General features: G+C 49.8%; 1 protein-coding gene across 3 annotated transcripts in view; it reads left to right on the top strand.

Moving 5' to 3' along the window:
• Window positions 1–14,009, top strand: part of MYLK (myosin light chain kinase) — a 263,098-nt gene that overhangs the window by 73,119 nt on the left and 175,970 nt on the right. Inside the window, exon 1 of one of the 3 annotated variants that reach the window (XM_019803103.2) lies at window positions 10,579–10,602. The exons of the other annotated variants lie outside the window; for them this stretch is intronic. The gene's annotated coding sequence lies outside the window, so the exon portion shown is untranslated. Of the gene's footprint in view, window positions 1–10,578; window positions 10,603–14,009 lie in introns of those variants that run through there. 3 annotated transcript variants of the gene reach the window in all.

Below are 14,009 nucleotides of genomic sequence, written 5' to 3'. Positions count from 1 at the left end.
CCAAAGGACGCCCCATCCACCTGTGGTGCTCAGGGACTGTGGATTGAACCCTTCACCAAGAGAGTGGCCACTCCAGTGGGGAAGGGAAGGCAGGGCAGGGGTGGGGAGGACAGTCAGGAGTGTGGGAGGGAGATCATGGGAGCAAATGGAGGCCACTGGCAGAGTGAGGTCAGAAGGAAGGGGTGTGTCCTCACTCTTCCTACAGTATTTATGTCATCGTATGGGGAGGATGTGGTGTCTAGCACGTTCTGTGTAACCTCTCACTTCATTTATGCCTGTAGTGGTCATCGTAGGTGCTCAGAAACTCACAGTGGTGGGTATGTGGACAGACTGCGCGTTTTGACCCTAAGCCGGAGTTCTTCTCTGCTGGGAGCACAAACTTGATGAACCTGGCTTGACTGGCCCAGATGATCAGCATGTGGCCCCTGATAACGTAAATGTTCTAAGTCAGGAGGGAGTTGCATCACGTCCGCTTGCTTTTGTCCAGCCGTGGACTAAGCTTTGTAGGCAAACATCCGGGGCCTGAGAAGTTGGGATCTGGAGGAAGATTCTTATGGATGTGACCACAGGAATGAATGAACTTCTGGAATTTCCTCACTGAGAGGGGTGTGCATGCTTGCGGCTGTGGCTTTTGGCTACTGGGTATACGTTCTGCTTCCTGGTGTACAAGACTTACCTAATTACTAGCAGACTAGCTCATCACTTCAGAACAGAAGTGACTGGCGATCGTCACACAAGTTCCCTCAGCACGTTCTTCCAGGCCCCCAAGGAGAGAGGTTAAGGGTAGCTTGTCTGAGCTGCTGTCTGCAGACCAAAGTGTGTGAGGGCCCCACAGGTGTGTGGGCTCACAGAGGCAGACAGGACATGCACATCAGATTAGAAGTTACGTACATTGGTATATACAGATAACATACATCCAGGAGAGATACTAGAGGTCTTCCAACCCCTGAGAGGTTGGGACACTTTCCCAGGGGCCACTGTTAAGAGATCCTGTCCCTGAAATCTGGTGGCTCTAGCCTGAAGCCAGCCCTTCTCTCTGGGCCTTGGTTTTCTTATGTAGAGACTGAGAAAATAGCAAATGTCCCCTTGTGTCTGTGGCTGTGAGTAATCTAGTGGCAGAGCCAGGACAAGACACCAGGACCTTGGACTCCAACCTCCTCCCAGATCCTCCCCGTGGCATCTCTAATAGCATGACGCTGTTACCAAGGGTTTGAACCTTGGAGCCAGCGACCCGGGTTTAAAGCCAGCTGATAAGAAGTGGCTGTTATTGTTAGTTCTGCGACCTCGAGTGCATTGCTCAACTTCTGCGTCTTCTCTTCAAAATGAAAATAATTCCGGTCTGTAGAGCTGCCTTGAAAATGGCAGTTAACTAGGTAAAGCCCTCACTGCAGTAGCTGGCCCCCAGCAAGCATTTAATAGGTGGGTTATCTCTGTTTGTAACAGGAGATACTGGGCACCACAGCCACCGCATTTGTCTGGACCTGAGGCTCCCTTTCTGGGAAACAGGAGGGTCGGATTGGACCCCTGGTTCTCCGACTTTGCCATCCCCAAGGGAAGTGGAGAAAGAACATGTGCTCAGGGATAGGGTCTTGGAGTGTAGCCTGAGGCAGCTTGTGGCAAGCATCACATTTCTTTGAAGTCCTACATTTATTTGTAAGTCTACCTATAGTTGTTGTTTTATACAATAATGTGAATACATTGGGTGTTTTTTTAAGATTTTATTTATTTATTTGAGAGAGAGCGTGCACACATGCCCGTGAGCAAGAGCATGAGCAGTAGGGAGGGAGGGGCAGATGGGGAGGGGGAGGGGGAGAATCCCAAGCAGACTCCTCACTGACCGAAGAGCCCTGACTGTGGGGCTTGATCCCACAACGCTGAGATCATGACCTGAGCCGAAACCAGGAGTCAGACCTTTAACCAACTGAAACACCCAGGTGCCACAGAATGCATTGGTTTTAATATAAAACCCTTCTCCCACTCTTCGAGTATAGTTGATGTTCTGGGATGAGATGGCCTCAAGTGTCCCCAAAGGGCACACAGAGGTGCCCCTGTGGGGGTGGAGGTGCGATTGCATCATTTCTAAGACCCCTCCCAGCTCCGACATCCCAGGTTCCTACGGTAAGTGGTACCCAGGAACCCTGAAGAACCCTCGGAGGGCATGCTCCCCTGTGCCCCTGCCCCCAGTGGGACTGGGCCGTGTTAGGTAGGGGTGGAAGCAGCAGAAGGGAGGGAGAAGATGCAGCCCCTGCAAATGAAGGACAAAGAAGGCTGGAGGAGCAGGGCTGTGTCTGAGCCTGACTGTTGGCCTGTGGGCTGATAAACCTGACTGGGTTGGGTTGGCAGCCCTCCATCACCCCAGGTGAGTTCCAGGAAACACTAAGCCATTGTTTCTCCTCTACAGCTGGAAGCTGTCCTGGGGATGGGCCCTCATATCATGGGAGGGCGGGTGAGGGCAAGGGGTGAACTGCATGTGGCAACATAGGACTTGTCACACTGCCAAGGCGCCCTCCTGGCAGTTCTGATGCAGCACCCAAGGCCGCAGTCTGGGGTCGTGCGCAGCCAATGGGAGGAGAATGGAGGGAGCCTGGAGAAGAGCAGCAGGCCTCGGGGAAGAACACAGATTTCTGGCCTGTGAATGGGAAGGGAGAGCATCCGTGTGTGTGGCGGGGGTCGGGGTGGGGAGGCAGACCTGCCGATGCTGGTCCAGGCCCTGCATAGATTTGCTGGTGATTAGCCATACGCAGGGACTCTCTCTCAGGCATGAGGGATTGAAATGAAGTCACCCATTTATTTGGGACAAATATAAGGGGCTTTCCCTGGGCAAGGGATTGACTGCATTAGTCAAATTTGTACCCATCAGATAGCATTCCAATAAATCTCAGAGAATATCACCAAGTTGTTGCATTGGAAATTTCCTGTTGGGCATGGTACTTATTGTGATAATAAGATTTAACATATCTTGATGAATTCTTCCCGAGCATGTTACCAAATAGAGCTAGGATTTGGAGTTAAGGAGGATTGGATTCCACTTCTGCTTTATTAGCTATATGACCTCAGACATGTCACTTGGTCCTAGAGCCTCAGATTTCCCATCAATAAATGTGGTTATAACATACCTCAATATATGGTGAAGTTGAGGTGAGATCTGGATTAGGAAAGCATTTTGTAAGTTGTCAGTAGCTTAATGTTAATTTTAAACAAAAGCCCTTTTGGCAGCATTAGCGAAGAGCATTGCTATCCTCTACGCCCTCCACAACCCAGCCTCAATCAGTTTAAAGACTGTAACTCTCTAAACTTCTCTTAACTCAAACCGTCCTTTGTAACTCAAAAACATCCCTTTTTCAGATGAGTTTCATTTGTCTTAGACATGCATTATCATCTCCCTACTTCTTTTTTTTTTTTTTAAGATTTTATTTATTTATTTGACAGAGATAGAGACAGCCAGCGAGAGAGGGAACACAAGCAGGGGGAGTGGGAGAGGAAGAAGCAGGCTCATAGCGGAGGAGCCTGATGTGGGGCTGGATCCCATAACGCTGGGATCACGCCCTGAGCCGAAGGCAGACGCTTAACCGCTGTGCCACCCAGGCGCCCCTATCATCTCCCTACTTCTAATTCAGCTGTCTACTGCAGGGCTCACCTGCCTCGATGGCCGTGGGCCATGCCACACAAACCTCAGAGATCCCTGCACCTGTCTATGAGGGTACATTTGTTAACTCTGGGCCCCAGTTTCTTCACCTGTAAAATAAGAGGAAAGGGGGTTGGAATAGATGATTTAGGTCCCCTTCCAGGCCTCATGTTCTGTGATCCAGAATTTGGGAGGGTGAGAGCAATGCATATTGTCTAGCCAGTGACAGGTAACTGATGAACACAAGGCAACATTCGAGCGTGATTAGTAATCCACTCTTTGCAATAGGGCAATGTTTGCAGCAATATTAAGATAAATTGGAACACCTAAGTGAAATGTGATACCTCTTATTCTTCGTAATAATTGACTTTTATCAATTGATAACGATCAATTATTTGATAATCATCAAATATTTATATTTGAAGGAGGGATTGTGTGCCAGGCATTGTTAGAAGTTACTTTGCATGTTACAGTTACAATGTATTGGGTATTCCAAGTATTTACTCCGTGTTAGATGCTTGAAGTGGCTTCTAATTTCCACAGAGCCCCACAAAACAGATTTACAGACAGGGAAATTGAGGTTTAGAGAGATGAAGTAAGTCACCCAGGTCATTCAGCTACTAAGTGCCAGAGGCAGGTTCAAGTCCAGCCATTTTTGTCTGACAACAAAGCCTGTGATGGGTCCCCTCACTGAAGGCCATTGGCTGGCGGTCATCCCCTAGCTTGCTCTTAAATTGCCAATTTGTTGTTACCCTTGTCCTGGGACTGGTGGTTACTCCAGCTGTGTTTTTGATACAGTTCTGGGCTTGACCCTAGCAGAGGAATTGGTCCTTTCTCTCTAGCTGAGGCAGCCGGCCTGAAAATGGCATGGGGAAAACCCGGCTGGCTTTAGCACCCTCCCTCCTCCGGCATGTTGGAGACACCCAGCCTTGGCTCCCTCCTCATTCTGCTTCTCTCGCACCTGCCTTCTCATCTCAGTGCTAGTCAAGGGTGGAAGGAACACTAGAAATCGTAACAGTTTGCCAGGCCTTGGCTTTAGCCAGAGGAGACAGATTGTGTTGGTGGGAGTAATTAGAAACCAGCTGCAAACTTGAATTTCAAATCGGGGCCCAGGGAGCTGACACATCAGGTTGGCCCGTGCCTCATTTTCCTCTGCTGTGTCACAAGGGAGAGGATTTGCAAGAGAAGCGTCCCTAGGCCTCTAAGGAAGCGAAGCTTGAGTGAAGGACACACATGCTAGAGCCAGATGGGCGATAGCCCTGCCCTGGGCCCCAGGAGGTCCAGCAGGGGCTGTGGATGGCTCCTGGCTGGAGAGAGTCTTCAAACTGCCTTGGTCCTTGTCAGCGCTTCTCATCTCTGCAGCCTCTCCTGTCGGCAGGGCTTCCTGCTGCCCCACTCCTTGGAAGACACTGTTCCAGCCCAGGGCCTGAGGCTCTCACATGGAAAGGCAGGACTCCCACAAAGGGGTCCTCCTCGTTCTGTCTCCTCAGACCTCGGAGTTTCTCTCCAATCAGGCTGATTCTGGCCCACCACAGAGTTATTTTCCCAGGAGAAATGGCCAGGGGATGCTGACATCTCCCATAAACTGTGTGCAGAGTCTCAGGGGCCATGTTCAGCAGCCACGCCTGCGCGAGCTCTGTTCATCCTTCGTGTCCATCTGTGTTCTTAGAATCTAAGTCCTCTAGGCCTGTCCCTTCAGATCATCACCACCCTCCAGCTTGCTGCAGAAAGCGGAGAGGGTAGCGCGGGCTTTAGGCAGACTCAGAAAGAAGGGATGGGACAGGCCAGTCGGAGCTAGAGTAGCTGCTCAGAGCCCCCTCTGGGGCAGGGAGTGGTCAGCAGCATCATGATGCCCACTTCCTTTCTGGGCCTTCTTTTCCAGAGCTTTCCTGGTCTTCTCAGAAGAGCAGGAGAGGAGGGGCAGGCCGACTCATGGCACGGAGTCGTGGCCTTTCCTTTACTCCTTCTCCCTCTCCTTTCTAGATCTTCCTTCAACCCTCTGTCACTAAGTTACTAAATGTTGGTTGGACTGGGGTGGGGGGTGGGGGAAGAATCAAGTAGTGGAAAGAAAAAGAATATGTTCCATTTACTTTATGAGTGAATGATACTCCCCCAACACTCTCCCCATTAATTTTGCTGTTAATATTTGCCATTCTAAGATTCAGTGAGGTCAGTCACATTAAGTACAGCAGGAGTACTCCTGACACCTAGTACGTGCTCACAAATCGTAGCTATTATTGGTTCTCTCTTTTTCTCCTATTTTTCCTGGGGTTTCCCCTCAGTGTTTTCAGCCCCAGTTTCTCTCTGGACAGACTCATCGAATCAGAGGCTCAACTTGGGAGCTGGCCAGCGGCTGCAAAGCTGGAATAATCACGTAGTGCCCATGCTTAGCACTGGCCCTGTCTCTGTCCTCATGGCAGGTGCTGGCATCTTGCAGGTGTGCCTTGATGACAGGTGTGCCTGCCTGATTCGGCCACCCAGCCTGTGCAGCCCTGCGTGGTGGACTGGGAACAGAAGCTTCTTTCCTCCTCTCCTGGTGTCCTGCGTCATGTTCCTGCTCTGGGCTTGGCTCCCTCTGCTGAACCTTTTCCTCTTGCCCAGGTGTCCCATGGAGGGCTGGCGGCAGTCCTAGAGACACAGGTGCACTAGGGCAGGAAGTGTCCAGAGAGGCCCATCAGGCCACACAGAGAGAGGAGCATAGGGAGAGAAGGGCAGTGATTTCTTAAGGTTGTACAGCTGGTCAGGGTGCAGCCACACAGAGTACCAGAGTTGCTGACTGTCTCTCAGATGCCATTTTACCCTCCAGCGATGCCTCCCAGTTTCTCCAGTGGTCCTGTGTGTGGCCAAGGCTGCTTCTACTCTCTGAGCTTCTGAAAGAGATCTTAAAACAACAGCAGTGATGTTAACTACAGCAGTTGCCGTGGATTGAGCACTTACTCTCTGCCAGAGACTGGGCTGGGCTGCTCTTCATACACATTGCCAACCCTCGAGGCGACCTCATAGGGAGTGGGGTATTTGTGGGAGCCCCGTTTTACAGATAAGTAAACTAAGACTTTCAGAGGTTTTCACCGTCCTCAGGCCACACAGTTTAGCGGTGGAGAACGCAGCATCTGACTGTCGAGTGGTCTGTTCCCCTCCGTGGGGCATCCTGGGGATGGGAGCCGTGAGCGCAGTACTTGTTCTCCGAGGCAATTTTCTGGGCTCCCACGGCCTGAGGATGGTGGGGGCTGCCCCTACATGAGTATCCCAGCGCTCATCTTGTGGGGTTTAAAAAACTCGGTGCAGTTGGTGTGACTTAACAGAATGGAGGGAGGAGGCATGGTGTTTGAGAAGGGGGTGGTTGGATCAACACACTGGTGATCCCAGATTTACTTCTGTGGCAGTAACACGTGATAACAAAATGAGCATTAGGATTGTTGGCTAATTGTGGTAGAAATGTGCCTTTTGCTAATTTTGTTATAATCAGGGTTTCTGGTTCTGGCTTTGATTTTTTTTTTTTTTTTTTTTGCATGTGACTTTTATTGCAAAAAGCTTCTCTCAGCCTGTTCTCATTAAATCCCAAATTAAGCAAGAATCCCAACAGGAAGAGAGTAGCACCAGGAGACCAGGCCTCGCTGGTTCACACTGTGTGTGCGGTTGGGTGTGTTTATTTGATTTGATCTGTGTGTGTGTGTGTCTATCCCCTTTTAAGAAAATTTAAAAATAACTTTCTGCCAAAGATGTGGGCACTTGGCGAGGTGTTGCTGAGCCACCATCCTCCTCCTGCCCATGGTCTGCTGCTCTGCTGATGTGGCCGGGCTGACGTGGGCAGCTCATCTGTCTGCAGAAACCCAGCCCCTCCTTTAATGTGCTTTTCCAGAGGAAAGGCCCAGGAAGCCCAGGGGACAGCCACCTGCCTGGTGGCTCAGGGAAGAATTCAGCTGTGGGGGACAGGATGGGCTGCCTTGGCGTGCTTTCACTTGGGAAGCCAGGGACCTGGCTCCGAGTCCCTTGGAAATGCCAGCAGGAAACTCAGTCTATCCTAGACTCCAAGGCAGGACATCATCGTGCCCATTTCACACACTGGAAGACTGAGAAGCAGAGTGGAAAGGGCACACGAGTCACATGCCCGGTTTAAAGCCAGACTAGCACCCATGTGTCTGGAACCAAATACCTATTGGCTCCAGAGGGGCAGATTGTTTTATTGGAGTGACTTGGAGTGACCTGTTCACTGGCTTCTTTCCCTACATCTTCTCTCTAACGTTCTCAAGATTTCCTATATGATAAGAGTTAAGTGTGTCCTAGTTTGGAAGAGATTTTTTTTTTCAATACTTTTTTTAGCCCAACTTTCTATTCACTCATGTATCCCACAAGTATTTGTTGAGAACTTTTCGTGTGCTCATTAGTACCGTAGGCATTGGGGATACAGTAGTTAGTGAAACACTCGGGATGTCTGACCCGGGGGGTTTGTGTTCAGTAGGGGAGACAGATGTTAATCATAGAACAACACAACTCCGTGACGGTCATCTGTGAGCTGTGGGATAGAGAGGACATAAGGGATTTGATGCATGCTGCTAACATGGGACTAGCCTAACCTCTGTGGGACCAGAGGTCTGAGTGCAATGTTTCCAGTCAGCCGTTTTGTACTTGGGTAGTTGTGTTGTGTTGTTTTGTATTGTTTTAGATTTATTTATTTATTAGAGAGAGTGTGGGGAGGGAGGGGCAGAGGAAGAGGGAGAGAGAGTCTCAAGCAGATTCAGAGCTGGACACAGAGCCTGACATAGGGCTCCGTCTCACGACCGTGACCTGAGCCGAAACCAAGGGTTGGATGCTCAACCAAACGTGGCACTCCAGTGCCCCTGTTTTTGCTCCCGAGCCTAAGTATTCAATTTAAAAATTGTCCCTTTAAGTTTCCTTGCAAGCTCTGGTCCATTTTGCTGACTTTCAGGGCTGTAGTGAACAGGCTAGCTGTGTTTAGCATGTTAGCTGTTCCTACTTGCTTAGTCTTACCCACAGGTTTGATAGACGTATCTCCCGTGTTTTTGTCCACTTCATTGTCCTTAGTTCTGTCCAACTCCAAATGACTTTCCAGTCCTGTTGCCACCACCAGACATTTTCATCTAAGAAGACTTAGATCTGAATTTACCTCCATTCCTCAGTGGTGAACAGCCTTGTTTTTTGGATTTCTTTCTTCCTTTATTAGCCATAAAATATTCAAATATCTACCATGTCTTCCAGAGGTCTGGAGTTTATATTCAGTCTTGGCCAAGGACTTAACTGACTTACAGGCATTCTCTTCATCAGTATCTGTTTCAGCTTCAAGTCTCTCAGGTGCACGTTTGTTCAACCATTTTCTTTGGAAGAAAAGGTGGAGCCAAATTAGATATCGATTCACCCACCTCCTCCCCCATTCCTCAAAGCCGCACTCCACTACTCCTATGAAACCACTCTTCCCCTTTCTAGTTGTGCATTTTTAGGAAGATAGACATGAGAGCAGATGGTAATGGGGAAAACAGGGGGATGGGTTAAAGCAACAGTTCTCGAAGTGTGCCCCCAGCAGATCCTTGGGATCCCTGAGACTCTTTCAGGAGCCCAGAGGTCCAAATCATCTTTGTAATAAGATGGCATTTGCCTTTTTCACTCTCTTTCTCTCTCAAGTGGAGTTTTCCAGCAGCTGCAAATACACTGTGATAACACAGTAGACTGAATGTGGAAGCAGGCATGAAAGTCTAGCTGTCTTCTATTAACCAGATATTAAAGAAATTTGCAAAAATGAACAATTCTTCTTACTAAACTTTTTTTTTTGTTTTGGAAAATATATTTTTTCTTTTAAAACTGTTATTTATATTAACATATGGGCTTATTGATGTTTTTGAATGAATTATTAGTTTTAAATTTGAACACAGTAAATATTGTTAGCAAGAACTCACAAACAAAAGCTCTTTGGAATCCTCACTAATTTCTAGGAGCATAAAGGGGGCTCTGCGACCAAAAATTTGAGAACTGCTGAGCTAGAGGGTAAGGGGTCCCTTAGCTGTTAGAACAGTACCAGTTAGTCCAGGCTCAGACAGGGCCCAATGGAAAAGCTTAAATCCGTGTCATTCCTGATTTCAGACATCTGCAGTTTGTCCCATGGCGTGAGTTGCATAGTGTGAGAGATTCCTTTGGAACTATGGAAATCCTTCTCTCTCCTGGAGGAGGAGGACTGGGCTGAGTATCACCTTGCTACCATGTTTTAGAGGTATGCACCAAGGGCCCGTCCTGAAGCTCCTCAGGGGTCAGAAGGAGCCCTGCTGGGTCCTGTGTGTGACATGAACACTTGGAGCCCGGTTCAAATCTTAGCCCAGATTCCTTAAGACAATTGCAGCGCGGGAGTTCCCCATCCATCTGTTCTCTGGGCTTCCCTCCCACTCCAGGGATCATAAGCAGGGCTTCTTCAGCTTAAGGAGGAAAGAGCTGGGTCTCAGGAGGCACATATCCCATGAGCCCTGTGTGGTAATCGCATGCCAGATGTGCCAAGGGGTGAGTGACACTCCAGGCCAGATGTGGCACTGGGGTTGTGCCCAGCCCCTTCAGGGGTTCAGCTCTCTGCTTGACAGCATCCTCCCTTCGCTCCCCGCTGAGATTGGAATTGGCAGCTCTGAACAAGAACCTGTGAGCTTCCACTCCTGGTCTCCCCAGGACGCCATTGAGAGCCTCTGCAGCTGGAAGCCAGGGGTTTCAAAGGTCACCCCAGCTGGGCGGATTCGAACAACAGATCTCCCTGACGGAGTGAAGTTGGCTGCCCGGCACAAGGCAAGTTGCAACATCTGCGAGCAGCGTCAGGCAAACGGCCCTTCACTTTTCAGTCTAGCCCTGGGCTCCACAGCGTGCCTGGCTCTCCCTCACTGCCTTCCTCCTCAGACGGGCGTTGGACAGGATTCTCTGCAGCCCAGCGGTAAAGCGGGGCTGCCCTCCCGTCCCGACTCTTGGGAGAGCTGCCCGGGGAAGAGGCCACGGTAAGGCACGTCGGTGCTCGGCTGCGTGGCTCTGCCCCATGGTGCGCGCCTGTGGGTCACGGCAAGTCCACATGGCACAGCCTCCAGCCGAGGGGCCGCTGGGGTGTGAGGAGCGATTAGGGAATTGGTCAGGATCTGAATGCCCCGCAGAGAGAAGATTAAGGTGAGGAGAGCGGAGCCGTCCTTGCCTGGGGCCCTTGCACCTGGGTGGTTTGCTGCCTCCCCCCGGGTGTGGGGGGGCGGGGGTGTTCACGGCTGGCTGCCAGGCTTTCAGTGCAGAGCCTGCTGGGAGCTGGGCCCTAGAGAGAAGGTGTGGTATTTCCAGGACGCCTGCTGCCGGGTCAGGTGCTTAAAGACCACCATGGTGTTAAATGTATGCACTTTGTGTAGGGAGGAGGACGGCTGGTTTCTCTAAACTCATTCTGCCATATAACTTCATCCCTAGTTTTTAACATTTCTTCTGAGTCTTTTTGCTTCAGAGTTCACTCTCTTTTGGCCATAGTTGAAAATGTTCTTTTCTAGGTTCAAGAAACAATTTAAAGTGCTTTTGATCAAATGAAAGTCAAGTTAACTAGTGCTGCTTGAGATGATTAACAAATTACGTTACTTGTGGAAACCTTATTTGGAGGTGAGCTTTGGCCTGACTGTTGTGTGTGGGGGGCTGCCTCCAGCTCTCTTTGACCCCCTCCTCCATTTTTCTCTCTTCTTAATTCTCTGTCCTTTGATCTGCATTTAACTGGTATTGAATGAACCCGGAGCTGGGTGTGTTTCCAGCCACTGAGCACTGCTCTGCCAGTAAAGAAATCATGTCAAAAGTTACCCAGCCCCTCTGGTCTTCTTGACAAATGTGGTCATCAGGCTGGACAAGAGATTAGAAGGGAATAAGGATGGTTTGGTTTGATTTATTGTTATTATTATTTTAAAGATTTTATTTTTAAGTAATCTCTGCGCCCAGTGGGGGGGTTTGAACTCAAAACCGTGAGATCAAGAGTCACATACTGTACTCACTGAGCCAGCCAGGCCCCCCTGATTTATTATTATTTTTCTGATAGAACATTCCAGTTATGTCAGTAACCATTACTTGTCAATGTGGATGGATTCTGTTTATGCTGCTGATGGCAGTGGGCGGGGCGATGGGCTGAGTGAAGCTGTTTGGTGTGTCTGGCCAGCCTGGGACTGGGCTCTGGTCCTGCCCACCCGATAGTTAAGAAACTACCCCCCACAACCACCTTGTGGGGGACTGGATGTCTCCTGGCTATACTGACTTGCCTGTTGCTTTTCTGTCCATGAAGCCAAACCTCCCCTAGGGATAGATGACTTCTGTCTTCTTTGTTCTTGAAGCTAAGCACTTTCCCTTTGATGATGGCATCCAGGACCTTCAGGAGCTTTTAGACAGACCTCAGAAGATCTTGGATCAGGATGATATGCAGAGAGGGTCCTGAGCCTGATGTCACCACTCCGAGTTTTCAGCTCCACAGAAGTCTTGTGTCGTTCAAAGCCAGGCCTAAGAGCAGAAGGGGAGAACATCCCCTGTCCCCCACCCTCTGTGCCACTCCCAAGCCTCTGCTGTTTTATCTCCCTTGACTAGAGACAGTAGGAGATGCCTCGTCGGGGTCATGGGGTGCTCTAGGAGGCCTCCAGGGTGGGACTGAGGTCAGACTTGGTTTTGGTTTCTACTTCTTAGCTCTGTGACCTTGGACAAGTGTTATTTCTGAGCTTTAGTGTCATTTGTGAGAGGAACATAGTCAGAGCTGCCTGGCAGGACTGGGGCGACTGCTCTGAGCCGTGCTGCTGGAACAGACACGACCGTGCCGAGGGAGGCTGCCGTGGGCCTCAGGGCTGCCTCCCCTGCCTCCTCACGGACCTCTGCCATCTGCTTCCTGCTGCTGGTCACAGTAATCCCGCTCAGATGCCCTTTCCCTGAAGGTGACTGGGCCGGACTGGGCTCCTTGCTGGCCCCGGTGAAGAGCGCCTGTGTCCTGCAGGGTGGGGAGACCGGCTTCTCTTTGGGAACTGAATGATGACAGCGTTGATCGGCTACTACTGATTGAACCCCTCTCGTGCTGTGTGTTTTGTCTGTGCTCTCACTCCCATCCTCCCCTCAGCCTTCTGAGGCTGATGTTATCCCACCCGTTTTACAGAAGGGGAAATGGAGGCCAAGAGACTTGAAGTAGCTTGCAGCTCATGGCTGGATTTGCGGCAGGGTCTGAGCCTCATGCTCCCTGCCCCCACCCTTAGCCGTCCCCTGTGCTGGCAGCAGAGTGTGTCTGTCACCTTACTGCAGTGGCACCGGAAGAGGACAGAGGGAGCAGGGTTCCCTCTGGGGTGTGGTCCTAGGGGGTTCTGCAGGGTTTGAGAACCCCATTCCTTCCCTACCACCATGTTACCACACTTACCACACACACGTAATTGTTCACTGCTGTATCTCAAACACCTAACTTGGCACATGGTTGATGGTCAAGAAATCAGTTTTAATTGAGTGAATGAATATATCCTGATTTTTGCCATTAAAATATCACAACGACTTTTTTATTTTTTATTTTTTTAAAGATTTTATTTATTTATTTGACAGAGAGAGAGAGACAGCCAGCAAGAGAGGGAACACAAGCAGGGGGAGTGGGAGAGGAAGAAGCAGGCTCCCAGGAGAGGAGCCTGATGTGGGGCTCGATCCCAGAATGCTGGGATCACGCCCTGAGCCAAAGGCAGACGCTTAACGACTGAGCCATCCAGGCGCACCTATCGCGATGACTTTAAAATGGTTGCCCAAGCCACTGTGGAAAACAGTGTGGAGGTCCCTTAAAAAGTTAAAAATTGAACTACCCTATGACCCAGCCATTGCACTACTGGGTGTTTACCCCAAAGATACAGACGTAGTAAAGAGAAGGGCCATATGCACCCCAATGTTCATAGCTGCATTGTCCACAATAGCCAAATCATGGAAGGAGCCGAGATGCCCTTCAACAGATGACTGGATTAAGAAGCTGTGGTCCATATATACAATGGAATATTACTCAGCTATCAGAAAGAACGAATTCTCAACATTTGCTGCAACATGGACGGCACTGGAGGAGATAATGCTAAGTGAAATAAGTCAAGCAGAGAAAGACAATTATCATATGATTTCTCTCATCTATGGAACATAAGAACTAGGAGGATCGGTAGGGGAAGAAAGGGATAAAGAAAAGGGGGGTAATCAGAGGGGGGAATGAAACATGAGAGACTATGGACTGTGAGAGGCAAACTGAGGACTTCAGAGGGGAGGGGGTGGGGGAAGGGGATAGCCTGGTGACGGGTAGTAGGGAGGGCACGTATTGCATGGTGCACTGGGTGTTATACACAACTAATGAAATCAAACTTTACATCGGAATCTGGGGATGTACTGTATGGTGATTAACACAATATAATAA

This window comes from Ailuropoda melanoleuca, chromosome 1 (assembly GCF_002007445.2).
Source record: "Ailuropoda melanoleuca isolate Jingjing chromosome 1, ASM200744v2, whole genome shotgun sequence".
NCBI lineage: Eukaryota > Metazoa > Chordata > Mammalia > Carnivora > Ursidae > Ailuropoda > Ailuropoda melanoleuca.
Note: the sequence above shows the minus strand (reverse complement) of the source record. Positions and strands in the feature narration are given on the sequence as shown.